The sequence below is a fragment of the Hyposmocoma kahamanoa genome, unplaced genomic scaffold (assembly GCF_003589595.1).
Source record: "Hyposmocoma kahamanoa isolate Upper Pololo Valley unplaced genomic scaffold, ASM358959v1 103, whole genome shotgun sequence".
Taxonomy (NCBI): Eukaryota; Metazoa; Arthropoda; class Insecta; order Lepidoptera; family Cosmopterigidae; genus Hyposmocoma; species Hyposmocoma kahamanoa.
The window spans coordinates 22294-28560 of record NW_020653344.1 but is presented as its reverse complement, the minus strand read 5'-3'; positions in this window follow the sequence as shown (position 1 = coordinate 28560).

The window sequence follows — 6267 nt, the reverse complement described above, 5'->3', positions numbered from 1 at the left end:
AATAATAACTTTTGAAAAGCTACTCGAAGAAAAAAAACAGCTGTTCAATACGAAATGCTCACCTTTACTCGATCAAACTGATTGAATAGGCCATATTTTTATTTTTCGTTGGAAAAGGGAGTCTCTATCCATTATCTGTACTAAAATTTTCTCTGATGAATAACATGTCATGGTGAACACGTGGTCGTGTATAATAATCCATACAAAATTTGATTTTATTAATAAGGCCCTGGCACTACCGCATTCTTCACATCTTAGTGCTAGTGTTAATTTCGAACAACACTTAATGGCAGTTTTTATAATTTACACGGTAACGATACCGCACGAAATTGTTTATTCTTTTTAATTAAAACACGTCGCAGACGAGCACGACATGTGTATTATCAACAATGGAAAATTAATAGAATTTTCTTAAAATCGCCTTAAAATTATTCATTGCATATTACACATACTATACATTACAAACAACATAACGACGATACAACGATAACAAGATTTAAAACGCACGAATGGTTTTGATATGATGATGGTTTGGTCAAAACAAAAATGGTTTGACTTCAGTTTCACACAATATTATTATTATATATCATGTCACATATCTGTAAAGCTGTTTGCTACCGCTTGCCGTGGTCACGACCATGCAGCTTGTAACCGCTGTTATAGGAAAAAGAAGGTCGCTAGTGATAATTATATAATTATTAATTATTTTACATATTTTACTTAGTAAGTAAAATATATAAAAGTAAGTTTAATAGTAACAGCTAAAAGAATCGTTACGTGCCGTTGTGAAAATTATGAAATCAGTCTATTGCCGTTGCGAGTTCTTTTTTGTGAGCGGAACTATAAAATCAGAATTTGAATTAGCTCCAGCGTTTAAAAAAAACGGTGTTCTGATTTGCGTGATACAAGCTCACACAACAATCGCAACATCGCTCGGTTTTCCTACTAATTCCATCGGTTTGTCTAAAATATAAACATACATTGAATTTGAATTTGAAAACTGCACCTTGTTGCGTTCGTTGTGTGAATCTCGTTAGTGTTATTTGTTCAATGGTCATGAACTAGCGTGATCGTAAACAACTTTTTCTATAGCGAACTACCGTTGGCTACCAAAGTGACTTCAATTTGTATGGGTTTCTGGTACATTATCAACTGATATGTACGGGATATTGACATCTGCGTGGCCGTTTTGGTCGTCAAGGATTTGATACGACACCATCGGCTTGATGAGAAGAGATCACGGGCGCTATCCTATTCGGGACGAAACTAACTTAACTATTTGATAGCATAAGAACTGTGTAAGTTTTGGTATATTTTTGTATAATAGGTATCAATTACAATCCAACTATACTATAAATGGTTGTTTATTACTTGTAATTTTTGTTAATCCATTTCCACTTTTAATACTTTTTCGTTATGTTGATCCCTTTTTTTTTTGTATCGAAGGTGATAGCCAGTGGTCGGAATAACTATTCCAAATGAAAAGATAAATGTTTTCATATTGATACAAGGAATGACATGGAGCGGTTAAAAGCACCAAATGTTAAAAACATATTTTCTTCGAATTCCGGAAAGCTACTGCTTACTGCATAGTAAGACTACTCACCTACCAGAAATTATTTATGGTTTAAGATATTTAATTATATTGTAAAATTTCGTGTTTTAAGAAAAAAATAAAAGCTAGGCCCTAATGAAGTATTGTACATCAATTGCCGTGGTGAAACTTTAATAGCAATACCAGCTCATAGAAATAAAAATATATATATTATAATTTTCTTTATACCACGTAGAATTAAACATTTTTTGTCGCGTGTATTAAATTCTATACTGTAGAACTTTTTAACTATTTCTGTAGTTCCTACTCTGAAAGGTAGCACCATTAACTTTTCCCAACTTGCCGTGACTGCATATTTTCACCAATGTAGAACTATTTAAAACTTGTTTTAAAACAATTGCCCTTTTTATCTTATCAGTTAAAACAAGCTATTGCATGTAGTTTAACAAGAATATTAACTTTGGAAAAGATTAACTTCATTGTTATGTGGCGCCACTAGGATTAGTTTAAAATTCAAATTCAGCTTTCTAGGTGAGTAGTTTTATCCTACAATTCAGCAAAACTATTTTCGGAAATCTGGAATTCAAAAAGCAATTAATCTGTATACTTTCCTTTTATATACATTTACACATTTTTCTACTCATTTTAAACACCTTACAATGCATACTATTACTGTACTGTATAAGTATTGTACATATTTATCAACTTATTTGGAACTGTCTATTCCGACCACTATTGATAGCCCACAGCCGAATACGTGAAGAAGATAGTATTTTGTGGCAAACGACCACTTTAAATCGACGTGAAACTTATTGTCGCGTAGTTATAAATATGTTTTGATTTACGATTTATAACGACATGCTAATTGATACTGGGTACTACAGTTCTAGCTTTCGGATGTCGTCCATAAAAAAAATTAAAAATCAATACTAGTCAAGCTGTGTTATTTTGGCCCGTTCCATGTCTTCCAATCAGAGATCGCTATTCTGCCATAGAAATTAACTCTGTAACAGAGTATTGATGGATAATTGGAAGAAATTGGTAAGCGCCGAAATTTCTGTGAGGCTGCAAGTTCGGAACGGTGGTGCGTTCAGCGGGGCATTCAAGGTTTTCGCGTACATTGGGCGCAAATGTGTCTTGTGTTAGATACATCATACGTACAGGGTCAAGAAAACGTCAAGCTTGACACTTAACATTTAATTCAACTCGATGACTTACGATAACAACGGTCCAAAGTACAAAGTGTCATGCTTGACGTGCTCTTGACTGTACGTACATACGCTGAACGCACCACCACCGTTGCGAATTTGTAGCCTGAGTGTGATTTATCAGGAAATAACAGTGATGGGTTGCTAATTTAAAGCGTCCTCGCTCACTTATACCACTTCACCCCATACGATATGTTCAAACCATATTTAATAAAAAATAGGTTAGTATTGTTCCGTATAGTATATCTAACAATAATACACTGTTTACGTTTCTATTTGCCGATAAATAAATCATGCAGTGATACACCTCGTACCTTACGTACTTCCTGCCTCCGTGACGGAACGGTTAACAAGTTGGTCTGCCACTCAGAAGTCGCGGCGCGGGTTCGATTCCTGGGTCGACAAAAATATTTGTATGGCCTAGCGTTACTTCTCTCATGACTTTGGGTCCGTAGCACCAGCGATACAGAATTTTCGTACAGCGTGGCTATGAGTGTGTGCGTTATTATTATTAACTATTAAAATAATTACGTTTCGGGCACATTCCATACATTTTAAACAATTTTTTTTAATACTTGCGTTGTTATTATATAAATATAAGATACGAAGTGTAATACTGTCGTTTTCCACAAAAGTAGGCACTTTATATCGAAGTAATTTAAGACAATTTATTTTAAAAAATATTTACCAATGTTTTAATCTATCGTTTTTTGACAGCCTTCTCAAGATATTTGGGTCTGCACCCATAACATGAAAAGTGCCATCACATTTTCCGAAACAGCCATGGGGCACAACTCCAAGAATTTCGCATTTAAACTTTGCCAAGAAGTGGGATTATCTAAAAAATATGCAACGATAAGTAAACCTCAGTGGATCCCTATAACTGTAGACTTTCCCAACAAGTGGTTGACCTTTGGCAATGCAGAGCATAGTTCTGGCCTGCCGAACATTGCCCATTCAATGGCCCTGGGCATTAATTTGAACTGCGGCTTCATCCCGTTACGTTATACTATCATTCCAGTTAAAGGAATTGAATGGAAATGCATTATGGTTGTACACGGACAGTTTTACGGAAGCAACACAAATTTTACTATAGCCAACATGCATGGCGATTGGAATTCTACCGTGGGATACAATAATCCTAACAACATAGAAGCTGTTATTTGGTTTATGAGATATATGAAGATGCATTTATCACAATTTGGAGGAGATTTCGTGCTGGGTGGCGATTTTAATATAGACTATAGTAATCTGTGCAATATAAAAACTCAAGTGGACAAAATAATACCGAATTTGGTATATCCAACAATTGATAACAAAATAACTAGTTTTGTTGACAATGAATACGTCTGCGTTGACCATATTATAACAAACCTTAATGTTCGGAAAATAAGTACTTACATAGACTCCCGATTGTCCGATCATTTGATGGTAGCTTTCAAGATTCACCTGCCTTATGAAGTGAGACCTTGTTCCATAGCGACAATACCTGAACCTGTGTTTATAGATCCTAATTTTATTAATGATGTACCTCATGTACCTGAGCGTAATACGGCCTCATCAAAGAACTAAGAAACGGATATTAACCGTCATAGATAGATATACATCGTCAGATGTGTTTATTAAGGTACTTAAAAATCAAATTTGGCAAGAAAGAGAAACCAGACAAACTATCGCAAACATTGTTTTTAAGATTTTATGATTGATTTAAAATTTCGGTATCTGTACATAATATGACTACTATTTGGCCATATTAACAGTTATGAAGGATTTTTATTCTAATTTGGACACACGTAGTTCTCGGTGTTTGCTGTAATGACTCCAAACGCTTTCTTCGTGAGCATACGATGGTGGAAATTTGCTATGTCGTAAGGGACATTTTATCGTAAAGGAAAATGACCTTATGTCCCTTAGGACATTTCAAATTTCTACCGTCGATATAAGGGTAATAATTTCGTCGATTTATCGGATTTTGAGATGTCGTAGGCGAAATTTTGTAGTAAGGAACATTTTCCATTATGACGAAATATTCCTTACGACATTTCAAGTTTTCACAGTCGTATGTTTTACAAACATTGCAAAATTTTATATATGCAATCCTGTCCTCAAAAGTTAAGGCGTTTGCTTTTTCTTCCAAAATTTTCTTAGGAACAGGATCTTTTGAGAAGGCAACTGCTTCATTGGAGTTTTTCTTAATGAACATTATCTTATTCAGCTGCTGTACTAAACTCTTAACAGTTTTGCATCAATGCTTGGTATTGGAATTTACTTAGGAGTTTTCAATGTCAGGGAAGTAAACATTGTCATCAATGTTAACTTAGCAGAAACTATCTCAGTCACTTGTTGCTGTACTTGCTCAATTGGTTTAGTTGAACAGAAATTGTTTAAAATTATTGTATGGTGTAGCCGCAGTTGTATACGAAAATTATGGAAGCATTTGAGTGCTCAAATCAGTCAATAAGCGAACTTAAGTTGTATCTTTTGGTGATAAGCGTGTAGTGTTTTTCAAGTCTATATTACTATTCCATTTGTACCTGTTGATTTGGTTAGGTACCTACAGCCTCACGCCCTGAATCACCAATTAGATTTTGTTCTCATGTTTCGTAAGGTTAAGTGTTAACGATATTTGTTTTTTTGCTATGTTAACGATGCTCTTATTTATTTACTTACATTTTTGGCTTGTAACCTAAATCAACCTTTCACTGCTGTCATGTGTGGATAGGCAATTTTTGGAGTAGCATAGAATTGTAAAACAGGATATATCAGAAATATCGGTGGGGTCAGCCATAGAGAGGTGTTTTGTTGATTCTTAAAGTTCGTCTGGATACTAAGAATTATTTTGAAGTGGTGCTCACTTTTTTCCACTAACTAACATGCTGACATGTCTTTTTGACGCCAGATTCCTGGATTTTTTTAATATAATCACCTATCATCTAAAGCGTAAACAGTATTAAAACTTAAGTAAAAGTGATTTAAACAAAATTCCCAAAATCTTCGAATTGAAAGTACAGTCAGGCATCGACTAAGTAGTACTTGATCAGCAAATTTAACATTTTACTTTTTTTTGTCACATTACAAGAAAAATTTGATAAATTGTCTCTATATATTTGACGAATTACTACATTGAAACAAATTTGTTTCATTGTAGTAATTCGTTGACACATTGACGCATGATATAGACACATCAAGTGTCTAGGGATCAAGTGAATATTTTTGAAATAAAAATTATTTAAGCAATATTTACCAAATCCAGTCTTCCAGGACGACTTCTTACTTTAATGCTTATGTTTTATTTAACCGCTTACCCCTATATTTAATTAAAATAAACTAAAATTGATGTTTTTGCAAATTGTGGGAAAAAACTCAAATTAACGGCGTCAATTAAATGACAAAAAAATGGCGAAAATGATGATTTTGCTCATTTTTATTGTAAAGATAAGAAAATTAATAATCTGTATTTCCACTATTAACACGAATCACACAATTACAGCGATTTGGCATGCT